Below are 18668 nucleotides of genomic sequence, written 5' to 3'. Positions count from 1 at the left end.
ATCAAATGCTGAAGCCTCTCTTCTGGGAGGAGGCTTGATGATGGAAAGTCCGAATCTCAAGGACAGGAGAGAATAAATAATGGGCTAGGTGGCAAAAAGGACCCAGCTCATGTGCTCCGGCAACAGGGCGAAGTCTGCAGACACTGGCTAAGTGTTTGGGCATTGTTCCCTCTGCCTCCTGTTAACTTATTGCTGTTGAGAGGCAGAAGGAATAAAGCATTTGCTCTTGATTCTGCTTTTTATCCTAGCCTAAAATCTTCTCAAAGACAACCTAGTCCCTACTCATGTATCACATGGGGATCTTCAGTGTTGAGTTTTCAGGAGACACATGAAACACCGCCAGTCACAAGTACTCAGGGTGCATGGGGATCTTCAGTGTTGAGTTTTCAGGCGACACATGAAACACCGCCAGTCACAAGTACTCAGGGTGTACTTGTACTCAAGTACAAGGCAGTGTGGATGCTGGAACTGACCAGGCGCAAAATCACATGGAAGAAAGCAGAGAGAAGAAAAGCAAGATTAGTGTCTCAAGATCCTATCTTGCCCTACGAGGAGAAAACTGCAGGGATAGAAAATACTCTGCTAGCATGACCACTCCAACAAACTTGGAGGTCCACAGGAAATGGCATGTATTCTTAAAAACCTTGAAGAAAAAATAACATACTTTCTGCAGCTGATTTTCAGAATGAAAGGTAGTTATGCTCTCCACAATTCTTGTGAGAGCTATTAAAATTTTGTATCTTTTTGTTCCACCCAACCCCCAGGGGCCAGGGGCTTGAACCCTGGGCCATGCTGCACGCTACATGAGTGCTCTACAGGACAAGCCATCTGCTCACTTGAGATCCATTAGACTTTTAAAAGGGCTTTTATAAGAAGGCAACAGATTAGCTTCAACTTGCACACCTGCCAGTGGAGGGCCCTCTGGCTTTGACATCCTCTGTCTCTTGCCTCCTCCCAAGAGATTTTACATATTTTTCAGTCTTATCAGATGAAGACAGAGCATCAAATGACTCTGTACAGGGTATTTATTTTGCCAAAGGGAATGGAAAGAAGTCTACTTTACATACTTGATTCTACTTTTTCAGGTGTAGTAGTATCCCAGCAGGAAATCAAGGAGACCCTCAAATAAAGATAATTTAGAGAGGTCAAATCAAGGGACTGAGGACAAAGGCAGGGCCCAGCAGGAACTGAGTCTGGGTTGCCCTCCACAGCAAGTTTTGGGAGGCTTCTGTAATGGGGGGACTTTGATAATCCTGGGATACTGTGGATGGTGGTACATGTCCCTGTTGGTCCTGAGTAGAATGGAATAAGTTTGTTTGCAGTTTCTTTTCATGTGGAGTTTGGTTACTTTTAGAGCTCTTATAGAGGTGATATATTAAATGTGTAACTAACAATTTAATCTAGTATTAGAGGGAGATCTCTGTACTTTTAAGATGGGAAAAGTGGCTCCCCAGAGTCCCAGATCTGGCATTGTTGAGGACAGTGGGTGTGGGATGGACATCCACAGTTCTGCAAAGGGTCAGAATATATCCCAGGCTGTGCTCTCCAGGCATGGCTCAGTTTCACCCCCAGGTGAGACAGGAGGGCTAGAATGAGCTGGAGTTGGTATCATTGTGTTTGCATTAGCCTGTGAGTTCTATGAGGAGGGAGAGAGTGAGGAAATAGATTTCAGCCTGGAGCAAAAACAGGAAATGAAGTATTTATTAATGTTTTATCAAATGCCAAATCACTGAGGTCACACAGAAAAACTAATGAAATGAAAAGATACATGAGCACATAGGAGTTAGAATTGAGAGCTGATGGGCTAGAAGAGTCAGGAAGAGCTGGACATACACATACAGGTACACACATTCTCAGACAACACACATGCACGTACACACAGACACACATAAATACACTCAACACAAATGTACATGCACACACAGATTCAGACACATGTGCACACATGCAACATGCATATACACTGAAACACATACACAGACATGTACATGCATACACAGATATAAGCAGCACATACATGCACATGCATGTACATGCACAGATTCACACATGCATACACATACACATTCAACACAAATGCATACACAGCATTCAAAACACATACATGCACATACACAACACATGCACATACGCATGGAGACCCAACACATGCACACACTAACACATGCACACACATGCATACTTAACACACAGACACACATATGTGCATACGTTTACATTATTACTGAAGTTAAGTCAAATTTGAATTAAAGTAAAACAGAAAATACTGAACCATGAGTTCATGATTTGCTTTGTCCATTGCCTAAATGTACAACATTCTTGAGAAAACCAAAGACATTCCTGGTAATATATATATATATATATATATATATAAAATAGGCAATACTGAGGAATGTAATAGGCAACATCCTCACAGGTATCCTTCAGGAATGCAGTGGTAGCTGGTATGTATGTTTTTACAGCATCTGCCAAGGTCTACTGATAGCATCATGCAAAAATACAGATAGAGAAATTATTGTTCTGAGCTGGGCTTGAACAAAAAGCCAGTGGAGGCTGTCTTGGCTACGTGGCTTGCGATAATCTCCCTGGAAGGGTTTGTCCTACTTGCTTTTTCTCACCATCTTAGTGCACAGCTGCCGCAAGGCCGATGATGGCTCCAAAGGGTCAAGGTATGAGCAACCGCGAATCCTCCCCACGGCACTGATGTGAGACTCCCTGGAAACCAGGCTGTCTTCTGTGGGACAGTACCAAATGATGACAAGCTGCAGTTCCTAGGTGGCAGACCTGATGTGGCCACTGGCCCAGATTCCGTGGTGGAGCAAGACCAAGCCTGACAGTCTGGCATCAGGACTGGACACCTGAGGAACTAGCAGGAAGCAGGTTTATTAGCTGCAGTGGTCCAGAGTGGCTGTCGTCTAAGAATCTCTGGATCCCAAGTTTGGAAATTCTTTAAACTTTATACTTAGTGGGGTGGTTCTTGTCAGTGGCTGGGTACATAAATGTTACTCTTTGTCCCTTATTTTTAGGCTAGATAGAGGTTTCACAAGTTTTTACCACAGAAAGCAGAAGTACTAATTCATTTTGTACTTCATCAAGTTTGTGGGCAAATTTAGCTTTTGCAAGAAAGAGCGACTTAACCCTTATAGAAACAGAAGTTTCAAACCACCTTAAGTTCATTGCAGAAATTTTTGCTGATATATTGTTGATAAGAAAAATTATGGTGAGGGTCTCTGGAGAAGCCCACTACAAGACAGCTCTGACTGCTCCCAGTAGTAAAGGCAGCAGGCCCAGCATCAGGCTGCCCAGCAAAGCCCAGCTCTATGCAGCCAGCCTGGGACCCTGGGCTGCAGTTCCCTCTGCTGAAACAGGGATGAAGTGGCACTTCCTACACAGTGATGCTTAGGTGACCAAAGGGCACCAGCATTCCTCCTAGGCCTGGTGTGGTGATCACACACCCCTTCCTGTCACCTGTTATCTGGTGAATTGGCCCCACTTCGTGGCACAAATGCCACCTGTCATTCTCTAGCTGGCTGAAACTCACTTGGAGAGGGAGGATTTTGAGTTTGAAAAAGTATGTCAATGTGGTTTGTGGGATGCCATTTAATCTTCTAAAAATGAACATATGTACAAAGTGAGTAAAGAGAAGTGGAATGGATGGTGGAAGCTGTGATCTGTGAGCCTCTCACTACTACCCAGGCCAGGTGTACAGATGAGTCAGGAGCAACGTTCCATTCACATCCCTGCTCTGCTCACCAGTGACCAAGGGATTTCAAGTTAGACATTCTTGACCCTAATTTAAGGCCTACTTCAATGATGTAGCAAGGTGTCCAGAGAGAACTCTCCATTATTTTAAGAGAAGCATTGGTAAATATGCTGAGTGGAACTGAAGTCATTCAGTTGCCCCCTACTCCAGAAGGAATGAACTGGCCAGAGAGCCAGAGAGTGGCTGCTGATATTTCCTCACCTGGCAGCAGATCCTGGGGAACTGTGTGGGGAGGGGCCAGGCAACCTGGAACAGCATCTTCATTTTGTTGGAAAGACATGGAAAAACACTTTTAATTTCCAAAGAGCTCAACATTGAAAGTCAAATGGGTAAGATACTGCAAGTGTTGCTACTTGGTGCCTTACAGAATGAATCAACTGTGAGTGCCATAGACAGTGAATGCCAACTCCATGATAATAATCTCTGGCTGTGCCTGGAGAGCTACCCTTTGGAAGCAGAGCTCAGGGAAACACCTGCAGAAAACAGTATGAGAGAGATCTACTCCTGTCTTCCTCTCTGAGAATATTAGCCCCCTCTGTTACAGCTCTCCTCTGTCAGGTGAAAGATGGAAACTCACTTGCCCTCTCATTCACTTTTCTGAATCACATGCTCCCTGCCTGCTTGTCTTCTAACTGGGAATGTACTGCGGTCTGTTTCCCTGAGGCTGAGGCATTAATTGTCCCCAGGTGGGGTTTCTCAAGGAACGCAAGCTGGAAGAAGAACCTGAAGTTTGTGTCCCTGGGGTCTCAGGTGCCAGGCTCAGGAGAAGGTGGGGTTGCAGCCCAGCAGGTTTCCAGCAGCCCCAGCCTCCTGCAGCCACTCCCCATCACCCCGCCCCTCCCCCACCTGAGGGCAAGAGCTGGGCAGGAGTCAGAGAAGAGGGGAGGCAGAGGGTAGAATCTGCTGTCCTCTGGAGGTTCAGCACAGGGCTGAGGGTTGGAGGAAACCCATCCATAACTCTGCCTGTGCCAAGTGACCCACTCAGTGGAGGACTCGTTACTGCCCTGAGCCTGGGGTGAGGTCACTTTCACCATCTGTAGTTCAGCTCTGAACTAAGAGCAGCCTGGCGTGAGGGGCTGGGGAGGAGGACGGCCATCACCCAGAGCTCAGGAAGCTCAGGGTATGGAAGCCTGGGAGCTATTTCTGAGGCTGACCAGGACTGAGGCCTGGAGCATGCTGCCCTCTGGGCTCCCTCTCCAGCCCTCCTCCTGCCAGGCCAATGGCGTCACTGGCTCCACAGAGCTGCCTCTTGTGAGGGTGAACAGTGGCTGGGTAGGGAGCCGGTTGGAGTTGACACAGGCCACGCGGGGGTGGAAAGCAGCAGTCAGACAGGAAAAAGGCACCAGGCAGATGACGATCGGGAGAAAAACGATGCTGCTGAGTCTATTTGCTCCTCTGTTTAGCATTTTCTTTCTTAATAAAGGTTAAGAAGGTTTGAGATGGAAAACAGTCAAAACTTTACTAGGGGGCTGTGGGAGTCAGATTGGGAGAATGTATGAGAAACCAACTTTTTGCAAAGGTACATTGTTCTCTACTCCATGGTGTGTAAACAGCAGTTCTCAGTGGAGTGACTCCATGGTGTGCAGAACAGCAGCTCTCAGGCTGAGCCTGCCCTAGTGACTCCATGGTGTAGAATAGTGGCTCTCAGGCTGTGCCCAAATCTGTTTTACTCTGTCTTATAAAGCAGTAGTTTGCCATGAGCTACTGCATTTTGAATGTTAGTGCGGAGGTAGAATACTTCTATGCCCTTTTTATACAAGTAAACAACCACTATTTGCCTGGCATGATCATGAGGTACCAACTAATAAGTTAAGTGAACTGATAAGAATGATCACTTATAAATCATGAAATTAATCAGAAGCAGAGGAATGCATGGTTGTGTCAAACTCATGTCAGGAAAAACCAGACCCCTGAGCTTATAGACCACACTAGATCTCCAAAGGATGCCCCCTCTCTCAAGACCCATAAAAGGAGGGGCACTGCCAGACTGCACATGGCACCCTGTCACCTGGTCACTCATCATGACCCTTGCCCAGGAACATCACATCGCAATAAACTTGCAAATCTCTGTTCTTTGGCTTTTGCAAAGTGCAGTTTCTCTGCCTGTGATGTCATACACAGCCCACTCCAAGCTGACATCTCAAGCTGACACTGTGAAACTGCGTGCTTGAAACTGTGTGCTGTCTGTCCACATCTTGGCCTAGATTAAGTTCCTGCACTCTGATAGCTGTGTGCCCTGAACAGGTCCTTTGACTGGTTCCTAATCTTATCTGACCACCTGCCTTAACCCTAGCCTTTCTGTATCTCTCTCTCTCTCGCTCTCTCTCTCTCTCTCTCTCACACACACACACACACACACACACACACACATAAATGTGTGACTCAAATGTTACAGAATCTAGAAATTAACTTGTAATAAAAGAACCTTTGGTTGTCCGGCTTATGACTACCAAGTGACCCACTTGTATTCAGTGAAATGCCACTGATGACTGCTGTGGCCTGTAGATTTACTGTTGTTCCATGGATTTTGGCACTGTGGAAAGATACACATGCTTGGTCCCTGTTAATAACATGGCATGCTCGTGTCACATAGCAATGGCAGTGATGTGACATCAATGCAGGGAAAGAGAACAGAACAGTGGGGCCAAATGGGGAGCTTGGAACAACACTGCATGCAGGAGGCTGGGATGCACACCCAGGGGCCAAGGTCCACGTGGGGCCCACTGCCCTCCAGCTCAGAGGGGACTTTAGGTAATAAAAGCCTACATGTGAACAACCAAGCTGGTAGGATAAAATATAGATGACAGGGTTTAGTGCTAGTTTCACACACTGTGAAAAGAAGACGCAGAATACTAGATATAGCTGGTGCCACTTTTGTAAAAATTTATATAAAGGATAAATGTAGGGTTGGTGTTGTGGCTCAGTGGCAGAGCACTTGCCTAGCATGTGTGAGGCACTGGGTTCAATCCTCAGCACCACAAAATAAAGATCCATTGACAACTAAAAGAATATTTTTAAAAAAGGATAAATGTAAAGAGGATCCAAGATGGTGAACTAGAGGGAGGCTGCATTCCTTGTCACTCCATAACTCGGGTTTCAAGCAGAAGATATCTTTCTTGGTGAGGCAGTTTTTGCTGCTTATTGATCCCCTGCTTTTACCCCATTTGTTTACTGCGATCACTTGCAGTCTGCCAGCATATCGACTACTTTTTGAGTGCAGATTGCTCACTGTCTGGTACCTACCATCTACCATTTGCCTGCCTCTTGCCTGTCCATCACCTTCCTTTCACCTACCCATCACCCACCGCCCGAGGTTCACCTCCTGATCACCTGACAGCAGTCAGACTGACCTCAGGTCACCAGTGGAGCTCCAACTGCCTGCTGTTGCCTGGAAGTTCACTGTCACAGTACCTGCAGGTTTGGTTCCATGTGGCTGCCGCCATTTTGAGACAATAGCCAGGACCTGTAGGACCCCTGGCCGGACTGACTGAGCCCCGTCTCCAGGACCCCTTAGTCCGACCAACCACTCCCTGCCTCTGGGGCCCTCAGACCGAATGACTGCTCCCTGCCACCAGGACCCCCAGACCAACTGACTGCACCCCACCTCCAGGACCTCCAGCCAACCACGTCCACACCCCGAGCTGCAGCTCCCCATTTGCCAACACATTTGGAAGCCAGAGCACCATCTTGGATAATCCTGGAAACCGTATCTCCCATCTTTAGGTGGGGCAAATCCCATCCTGAGACACCTGCTGGAGACTTGAAGCTCATTGTCAGGTACCTCTCATGCATCAGGCTACTGAAGACTGGGAGGTTTGAATACTATATGACTGTTATAGTGTAGATTTTTTTCCTCCTTATTGAAAAATTTTAAGTTTTTATTTCCTTAGTTTTCTTGCTCTATTTTCCTTTTGTTTACCTGTTCCCTCAGAGTTTTTCTCCCTTTTCACATGCTAACAACCAACTTCTTTTGATTATACTCTTTCTACAATCTAGAACTTCTGTATACTGTTTTCATATCCCACTAACAGCTACATCCTACACCCCTCCCCATCCTCTTTGTCCTCCATTAGAAACTGAAGACCTTATTGCAAATCTATTTATTATACTGTAGATAATAATTGAACTCATTCTGTTTATTATGACAATATTGTTAACATCCTCATAGGGGCTATTTGGTTTAGGGTTGGGTATTGTCTGTACTGGGCACTGCTAATATTGATCTCCCCCTTAAAGAAAAGGTTTTGGAAACCTATAGGGTCACTATAAGCCTATGGGGGGAAACTGCAATACCCCAGATCTGCACTGCTAGAGGGGAAGATACATGAACAACATGAAAAAACAAGGAAAGAAAATGATCCAAACAAACATAGATTCTATATTAATAGAATCCAGTTTCAGTATGGTAGAAGAAATGTCAGAAAAGAAGTTCAGAATATGCATAATTAAAATGATTCATGAAGCAAAGGATGAGAAAAGAGAGCAAATGCAGGCTATGAATGATCACTCCAATGAGCAGTTGAAAGAGCAACTGCAGGAAGCAAAAGATCATTTCAACAAAGAGATAGAGATTCTCAAAAAAAAAAAAAAAAAAAAAGGAAATCCTTGAAATGAAGAAAACAATAAACCAAATAAAAAACTCAATGCAAAGCATCACCAATAGACTAGACCACTTGGAACACAGAACCTCAGACAATGAAGACACAATATTTAATCTTGAAAATAAAGTTGCCCAAACAGAGAAGATGGTAAGAAATCATGAATAGAACCTCCAAGAACTATGGGACATCATGAAAAGACCAAATTTAAGAATTATTGGGATTGAGGAAGTCACAGAGATACAAACCAAAGGAATGAACAACCTATTCAATGAAATAATATCAGAAAATTTCCCAAACCTGAAGAATGAAATGGAAAGTCAAATACAAGAGGCTTACAGAACACCAAATGCACAAAATCACAACAGACCTACACCAAGGCACATTATAATGAAAATGCCTAACATACAAAATAAAGATAGGATTTTGAAGACTGCAAGAGAAAAGCATCAGATTACATATAGGGGGAGACCAATATGGATAGCAGCCGACTTCTCAACCCAGACTCTAAAAGCTAGAAGGGCCTGGAACAACATATTTCAAGCTCTGAAAGAACATGATTGCCAACCAAGAATCCTATACCCAGCAAAACTAACCTTCAGATTTGAAGATGAAATAAAAGCCTTGCATGATAAACAAAAGTTATAAGAATTTACAAATAGAAAGCCTGTGCTACAGAATATTCTCAACAAAATATTCCATGAGGAGGAAATGAAAAACAACAATGTAGGTCAGCAAAGGGAGGAACTACCTTAGAGAAAAACCACTCAAAGGAGAAACCAAGCCAACTTAAAAACCAAAAATAAGCCAAATGACTGGGAATACAAATCATTTCTCAATAATAACCCTGAATGTTAATGGCCTAAACTCATCAATCAAAAGACATAGAATGGCAGATTGGATTAAAAAGAAAGACCCAACAATATGCTGCCTTCAAGAGATTCATCTCATAGAAAAAGACACCCACAGACCAAAGGTGAAAGGATGGGAAAAAACCTACCATGCACACAGACTCAGTAAAAAAAATGGGGGTTTCCATCCTTATTTCAGATAAAGTGAACTTCAAGCCAAAGTTAGTCAGAGGGATAAAGAAGGACATTTCATACTGCTTAAGGGAACCATAAATCAGGAAGATATAATGATCATAAATATTTATGCCCCAAACAATGGTGCATCCATGTACATAAAACAAATCCTTCTCAATTCCAGGAATCAAATAGACCCCAACACAATAATTCTGGGTGACTTTAACACACCACTGTCACCAAGCAAAAACTAAACAAAGATATCATAGTACTCAATAACACAATCAATAAATTAGACTTAACAGACATATATAGAATATCCCATCCATCAACGAGTGAATTTGCTTTCTTCTCAGCAGCACATGGAACCTTCTCGAAAATAGACCATATGTTATACCACAAAGCAGTCCTTAGTAAATGCAAAAAAATAGAGATACTGTCTTGTGTTGTATCAGATCATAATGGAATGAAATTAGAAGTCAATGACAAAATAAAAAACAGAAATTACTCCAACACCTGGAGACTAAATAATATACTATTGAATGAAGCATGGATAACAGAAAACACCAGGGAGGAGACAAAATTCTTAGAGGTAAATGAGAATGATGGTACAACATACCAAAATATCTGGGACACTATGAAAGCAGTACTAAAAGGAAAATTCATTGCATGGAGAGCATTCAAGAAAAGAATAAAAAGTCAACAATTAAATAACCTAACATTACATCTCAAAGTCCTACAAAAAGAACAGAACAACATGAAAAGTAGTAGAAGACAGGAAATAATTAAAATCAGAGCTGAAATCAATGAAATTGAAACAAAAGAAACAATTCAAAAATTGACAAAATGAAAAGTTGGTTCTTTGAAAAAGTAAACAAAATAGACAAACCCTAACAAAGAGAAGGAGAGAGAAAACTCAAATTACTAGAATTTGTGATGAAAAAGGAAATATTATGACCCACTGAAATACATAACATAATGAGAAACTACTTTGAAATTTTATATTCCAACAAAATAGAAAATACCGAAGACATCGACAAATGAGACATATGATCCTCCCAAACTGAACCAGGAGGATGTACACAATTTAAACAGATCAATATCAAGCAATGAAACAGAAGAAGTCAACAAAAGCCAGCCAACCAAGAAAAACCCAGGACCAGATGAATTCTCAGCTGAGATCTACAAGACCTTCAAAGAAGAATTCATTCCAATACTTCTCAAAGTATTCCAGGAAATAGAAAAAGAGGGAACCCTACCAAACTCATTCTATGAAGCTAATATCACCCTCATACCCAAACCAGGCAAAGACACATCAAGGAAAGAAAATTTTAGACCAATATCGTTGATGAATATAGACGCAAAAAGTCTTAACAAAATTCTGGCAAACCATATTCAAAAACATATTAAGATGATAGTTCACCATGATCAAGTGGGGTTCATCCCAGGAATGCAAAGTTGGTTCAACATTCGTAAATCAATAAATGTAATCCATCATATCAATAGACTTAAGGATAAGAATCATATGGTTATTTCAATTGATGCAGAAAAAATGCAACACCCCTTCATGCTCAAAATACTAGAAAAAATTGTAAAGGCTATTTATGCTAAACCCATGTCCAACATCATTCTTAATGGAGAAAAACTGAAAGCACTCTCTTTAAAAACTGGAACAAGACACTCTCCCTGGCTTGGCACAGCAGAAGCGCTCCAGCCAGGTTTTCCACCTATTACACAAAGCATAATGACACATAATTAATAGTGCACGTCAGAAAGATTCATGGCTTAATGCTTGTAAAGAACTTTGAGCAAGGGGTTTTTCAAGATGGCAGACTAGAGGGTGGCTGCATTTCATGTTGCTCCAGGACTCAGGATTCAAGAAGAGGAGATATTGAGAGACTTTGGACCAACTCAAAGCCACCCGGGTGAGTCTCTCCCATTGGGGAGGCATCCCGGATGGGGCGGTAGTCCTGGAACACAGGGAACTTTGTGAAGTATACAGTTGCTCAACGAGACACCCCTCCCCCCGCTGGAGCAGTGAACTCGGACAACTGGGAGCATTGTAGAGGAGGCCGCTTAGCACAATGCTGGGACTCGGAGCGACCCACCAGGGCTCCGGGCGGCTGCCCAGAGGAGGAGGTGCACAGTAAGCTGTTTGGACTCAGAGTGACCGCTCCTGAACACCGGGGGGCTGCCTGGAGGAGAAGGAGTGCGGTGGGTCGCTTGGACTCAGAGTGACTGCACCAGGGCTATGGGCGGCTGTTGGGAGGAGAAGGTGCGCAGTGAGTTGCTTGGACTCCTAGCGATCACACTGGGACACCAGGCAGCTGCCTGGAGGAAGAGGTGTGTGGCAGGTCACTGGGACTCGGAGCTGGGACTACGGGGCTCCAGGTGACTGCTCAGAGGAGGGGCCACATAGCCAGGTGATTAGGTGCAGAGCAGGGTCCAGGACCTAGGCGGCTTCTTGGTGGAAGAGCCACACAGAGACAAGCTGAGGGGCAGAGCAAAGGTTCCAGGACTGTGGGCAGATTCTCTGAGGAGAGGCAGCCTAAGGAGATTCGTTTGCAAAGGGTGAGGCTCCCAGTCCCAGGAGGTAGGTCTGGGCCCCTGGGAACGTTGCAGAGGAAGACAGCGCAGCCCAGGCGGTAGTTGTAGATTGAGGGGAACCTCTAGGAGGGGAACTGACCAGCGAGACCTCCCCACCGGGTGAGTCTTCCCTGCCGGGTGAGGTTTTCCCACAAGGATGGTAAAACCAGAGACACAGGCCCAAACAGGCCTTGCCTCAGCCCACAGCCTAGTTCCCCTTTGGATGACCATTGGTCAACAAGTGGAGGCACCTCTGCCCACTAGCAAGGAATATACCCCACCTGAGGGTCACCACCCTTAGAGAGGCAGCTTCCTTGGGGAGCACCGCATTATCAACTTCCTCCAAGACTTCAGGCTACTGAAGGATAAGAGGGGATATACTAGCAATCTTCAGGGACATTATAAGTCAATAGAGGAAATCTGCAATATCTCAGCGGTCCACTGATACTTGAACAATATGAGAAAACAAGGGAAGAAAATGCCCCAAACAAATCTAGATGTTACATCAATAAAATCCAATGACAGCATGGCAGAAGAAATGACAGAAAGGGAGTTCAGAATGTACATAATTAAAATGATCAGGGAAGCAAATGATGAGATGAAAGAGCAAAGGCAAGCATTGAATGATCACACCAATCAACAGTTAAAAGAGCAAATACAGGAAGCAAAAGATCATTTCAATAAAGAGTTAGAGATATTGAAAAAAACCAAACAGAAATCCTTGAAATGAAGGAAACAATAAACCAAATTAAGAACTCCATAGAGGGGTTTCAAGATGGCGGACTAGAGGGCGGCTGCATTTCATGTTGCTCCAGGACGCAGGATTCAAAAGAGGAGATAGTGAGAGACTTGGGACCAACTCAAAGCCGCCGGGTGAGTCTCTCCCGTTGGGGAGGTGTCCGAGATGGGGCGGTAGCCCCGGAACGCAGGGAACTTTGTGAAGTAGAGTTGCTCGGCGAGACACCCCTCCCCCCCGCTGGAGCGGTAAACATGGACAACTGGGATCATCGTAGAGGAGGCGGCTCAGCACAGCGCTTGGACTCGGAGCAACCACTGGGGCTCCGGGCGGCTGCCTTAGGAGGAGCTGCGCGGTGAGCTGTTTGGACTCAAAGTGACCGCTCCTGAACACCGGTGGCCTGCCTGGAGGAGGAGCGCGGTGTGTCCCTTGGTCTCCGAATGACCGCTCCTGAACACCCGGGGGGCTACCCGAGGAGGAGGAGGAAACAGGGTGGGTCACTTGGACTCAGAGTGGACTTGCATAGGGCTACGGGCGGTTGGCGGCGGAGGTAGACGCGAAGTGAGTTGCTTGGACTCCTAGTGACTGCGTCGGAACACCGGGCGGCTCTCCGGAGGAAGAGGTGTGTAGTGGGTCTCTGGGTCTTGGAGCTATTTTACGGGGCTCCAGGTGGCTGCTCAGAGGAGGGGCCACATAGCCAGGCGATTAGGTGCAGAGCAGGTCCAGGACCTAGGCGGCTTCTTGCTGGAGAGCAGCACAGAGACACACCTAGGGGCGGAGCGAAGTTTCCAAGACTGAGGCAGATTGTCTGAGGAGAGGCAGCCTAAGGAGATTCGTTTGCGAAGGGTGAGGCTCCCAGGCCCAGGAGGTAGGTCCGGGCCCCTGGGAACGTTGCAGAGGAAGACAGCGCAGCCCAGGCGGTAGTTGTAGATTGAGGGGAACCTCTAGGAGGGGCAACTGACCAGCGAGACCTCCCCACGGTTGAGTCTTCCCCGCCGGGTGAGGTTTTTCCCACAAGGTTGGTAAAACCAGAGACACAGGAACAAATAGGCCATGCCTCAGCGCCGCAGCCTAGTTCCCCTTTGGATGACCATTGGTCAACAAATGGAGCACCTCTGCCCACTAGCAGGGAATATACCCCACCTGAGGGTCACCACCCTAGAGAGGCAACTTCCTTGTGGAGCAATGCATTATAAACCGGCCTCCAAGACTGCAGGCTACTGAAGGATAAGAGGGGATATACTAGCAATCTTCAGGGACATTATAAGTCAATAGAGGAAATCTGCAATATCTTGATGACCCACTGATTCCTGAACAATATGAGAACACAAGGGAAGAAAATGCCCCCCAAAAATCTAGATGTTACATCAATAAAATCCACGACAGCATGGCAGAAGAAATGACAGAAAGGGAGTTCAGAATGTACATAATTAAAATGATCAGGGAAACAAACGATGAGATGAAGGAGCAAATGCAGGCATTGAATGATGAGATGAAAGAGCAAGTGCAAGCATTGAATGATGAGATGAAAGAGCAAATGCAGGCATTGAATGATACCACCAATCGACAGTTAAAAGAGCAAATACAGGAAGCAAAGATCATTTCAATAAAGAGTTAGAGATATTGAAAAAAAACCAAACAGAAATCCTTGAAATGAAGGAAACAATAACCAATTAAGAACTCCATAGAAAGCACAACCAATAGGATAGAACACCTGGAAGACAGAACCTCAGATATTGAAAACAAAATATTTAACCTTGAAACAAAGTTGAACAAACAGAGAAGATGGTTAGAAATCATGAACAGAATCTCCAAGAACTATGGGACATCATGAAAAGACCAAATTTGAGAATTATTGGGATTGAGGAAGGCTTAGAGAAACAAACCAAAGGAATGAACAATCTATTCAATGAAATAATATCAGAAAATTTCCCAAATCTGAGAATGAAATGGAAAATCAAATTCAAGAGGCTTATAGGACTCCAAATACACAAAATTACAACAGACCCACACCAAGACACATTATAATGAAAATACCGAACATACAAAATAAAGACAGAATTTTAAAGGCTGTGAGAGAAAGAACCAAATTACATTCAGGGGAATCCAATACGGACATCAGCAGATTTTCAATCCAGACCCTAAAAGCTAGAAGGGCCGGAACAACATTTTCAAGCTCTGAAAGAAGATGGATGCCAACCAAGAATCTTATACCCAGCAAAACTTACCTTCAAATTGATGATGAAATAAAATCATTCCATGATAAACAAAAGTAAAAGAATTTACAAAAAGAAAACCAGCATTACAGAACATTCTCAGCAAAATATTCCATGAGGAAAGAGATAAAAACAAAGAAGCAAATCACCAAAGGGAGGAATTATCCTAAAGGAACTGTCAAATAAAGGAGGAACCAAGTCGTGTAAAAAAATAAATAAATAAATAAAATTTTAAAATGAACCAAATGACCGGGAATACAAATCATATCTCAATAATAACCCTGAATGTTAATGGCCTGAACTCATCAATCAAAAGACATAGACTCGCAGATTGGATTAAAAAGAAGATCCAACAATATGTTGCCTGCAAGAGACTCACCTCATAGAAAGAGATACCCATAGACTAAAGGTTAAAGGATGGGGAAAAACATACCAGGCACATGGACTCAGCAAAAAAACTGGAGTATCCATCCTCATTTCAGATATGTGGACTTCAAGCCAATGTTAGTCAGAAGGGATAAAGAAGGACATTTCATACTGCTTAAGGGAAGCATAAATCAGCAAGATATAACAATCATAAACTTCATACCCCAAACAGTGGCTCATCCATGTATGTCAACAAATCCTCTCAATTTCAGAAACCAAATAGACCATAACACAATAATACTAGGTGATTTTAACATGCCTCTCTCACCACTGGACAGATCTTCCAACAAAAATTGAACAAAGAAACCATAGATCTCAATAACCAATCAATAATTTAGACTTAACAGACATTTATAGAATATACCATCCACCAAGAGCGAATACACTTTCTTCTCAGCAGCACATGTATCCTTCTCTAAAATAGACCATATATTCTGCCACAAAGCTAATGTTAGCAAATACAAGAAGATAGAGACACTACCTTGTATTCTATCAGATCATAATGGATTGAAGTTAGAAATAAATGAAAGAGTAAAAAACAGAAACTACTCCAACACCTGGAGATTAAACAATATGCTATTATATGATGAAAGGATAACAGAAGATATTAGGAAGGAAATTAAAAATTCTTAGAGGTAAATGAGAACAAAGAAACATCATATCAAAATCTCTGGGACACTATGAAAGCAGTACTTAGAGGAAAATTTATTTCATGGAGCGCATTCAATAAAAGAATAAAACTCAACAAATAAACGACCTAACACTACAGCTCAAAGCCCTAGAAAAAGAAGAACAGACCAACACCAAAAGTAGTAGAAGACAGGAAATAGTTAAACTCAGAGCTGAAATCAACGAAATTGAAACAAAAGAAACAATACAAAAAATTGACAAAATAATAGTTGGTTCTTCGAAAAAATAAACAAAATTGATAAACCTTTAGCCACACTAACAAAGAGAAGATGAGAGAAAACCCAAATCACAAAAATTCGGAATGAACAAGGAAATATCACAACAGACACGACTGAAATACAAAACATAATTAGAAGTTACTTTGAAAATCTATACTCCAACAAAATAGAAAATTTTGAAGACATCAACAGGTTTCTAGAGACATATGAATTGCCTAAACTGAACGAGGAGGACATACCAACTTAAATAGACAAATTTCAAGTAATGAAATAGAAGAAGTCATCAAAGCCTACCAACAAAGAAATGTCCAGACCTGATGGGTTCTCAGCCTAGTTCTACAAAACCTTTAAAGAAGAGCTCATTCCAATACTTCTCAAAGTATTCCATGAAATAGAAGAGGAGGGAACCCTCCAAACTCATTCTATGAAACCAATATCACCCTGATACCTAAACCAGACAGAGACACATCGAGGAAAGAAAATTTCAGACCAATATCCTTAATGAACATCGACGCAAAAATTCTCAACAAAATTTTAGCAAATCTCATACAAAAACATATTAAAAGATAGTGCACCATGATCAAGTGGGTTTCATCCCAGGGATGCAAGGTTGGTTCAACATCAGGAAATCAACAAATGTAATTCACCATATCAATAGACTTAAGTCAAGAATCACATGATTATTTCAATAGATGCAGAAAAAGCATTTGATAAAATACAGCACCCCTTCATGCTCAAAACACTAGAAAAAATAGGGATAGTGGGAACATTCCTTAACATTGTAAAGGCCATCTATGCTAAGCCCATGGCTAATATCATTCTAAATGGTGAAAAACTGAAAGCATTCCCTCTTAAAACTGGAACAAGGCAGGGATGCCCTCTTTCACCACTTCTATTCAACATCATCCTTGAGACTCTAGCCAGAGCAATTAGACAGACCAAAGAAATTAAAGGGATACGAATAGGAAAAGAAGAACTCAAACTATCCCTATTTGCTGATGATATGATTATATACTTAGAGGAACCAGGAAATTCCACCAGAAAACTTTTAGATCTCATAAGTGAATTCAGGAAAGTAGTGGGATATAAGATCAATGCACATAAATCTAATGCATTTTTATATATAAGTGATGAATCTTTGGAAGGAATAATTAGGAAAACTACCCCATTCACAATAGCATCGAAAAAAATAAAATACTAGGGAATCAATCTCACAAAAGAGGTGAAAGACCTCTACAGTGAGAACTACAGAACACTAAAGAAAGAAATTAAAGAAAACCTTCAAAGATGGAAAGATCTCCCATGTTCTTGGATAGGAAGAATTAATATTGTCAAAATGGCCATCCTATCAAAAGTGCTATACAGATTCAATGCAATTCCAATTAAAATCCCAATGACGTACCTTACAGAAATAGAGCAAGCAATTATGAAATTCATCTGGAAGAATAAAAAACCCAGAATAGCTAAAGCAATCCTAGCAGAAAGAGCGAAGCAGGGGTATCACAATCCAGATCTTCAACTCTACTACAAAGCAATAGTAACAAAAATGGCATGGTATTGGTACCAAAATAGAAAGGTAGATCAATGGTACAGAATAGAGGACACGGACACAAACCCAAATGAATACAATTTTCTCATACTAGACAAAGGGGCCAAAAATATGCAATGGAGAAAAGATAGCCTCTTCAACAAATGGTGCTGGGAGAATTGGAAATCCATATGCAACAGAATGAAACTAAACCCATATCTCTCACCATGCACAAACTAAACTCAAAATGGATTAAGGGACCTCGAAATCAGACCAGAGACCCTGCATCTTATAGAAGAAAAGTAGGTCCAGAGCTTCAACATGTCGGCTTAGGACCAGACTTCCTCAACAGGACTCCCATAGCACAAGAAATAAAAGCAAGAATCAATAACTGGGATAGATTCAAACTAAAAGCTTTCTCTTAGCAAAGGAAACTATCAGCAATGCGAAGAAAGAGCCTACAGAGTGGGAGAAAATCTTCGTCAATCATACTTCAGATAGAGCGCTAATCTCCAGAATCTATAAAGAACTCAAAAAACTCTACACCAAGAAGGCAAATAATCCAATCGACAAATGGGCTAAGGAAATGAACAGACACTTTACAGAAGAAGATCTACAAGCAATCAACAAACATATGAAAAATGTTCAACATCTCTAGTAATAAGAGAATGCAAATCAAAACTACCCTAAGATTCCATCTCACCCCAATTAGAATGGCGATTATCAAGAATATAAGCAACAACAGGTGTTGGCGAGGCTGTGGGGAGAAAGGAACACTCATACATTGCTGGTGGGTCGCATATTAGTGCAGCCACTCTGGAAAGCAGTGTGGAGACTCCTTAGAACACTTGGAATGGAACCACCATTTGACCCAGCTATCCC

At 42.9% G+C, this 18668-nt stretch overlaps 1 pseudogene; it reads left to right on the top strand.

The window, feature by feature from the left end:
* The window catches only part of LOC124982207 (ADP/ATP translocase 2-like), a 52825-nt pseudogene that overhangs the window by 600 nt on the left and 33557 nt on the right, over positions 1-18668 (top strand).

This window comes from Sciurus carolinensis, chromosome 4 (assembly GCF_902686445.1).
Source record: "Sciurus carolinensis chromosome 4, mSciCar1.2, whole genome shotgun sequence".
Classification (NCBI taxonomy): Eukaryota; Metazoa; Chordata; class Mammalia; order Rodentia; family Sciuridae; genus Sciurus; species Sciurus carolinensis.
This window is presented reverse-complemented; position numbering and strand designations above follow the sequence as displayed.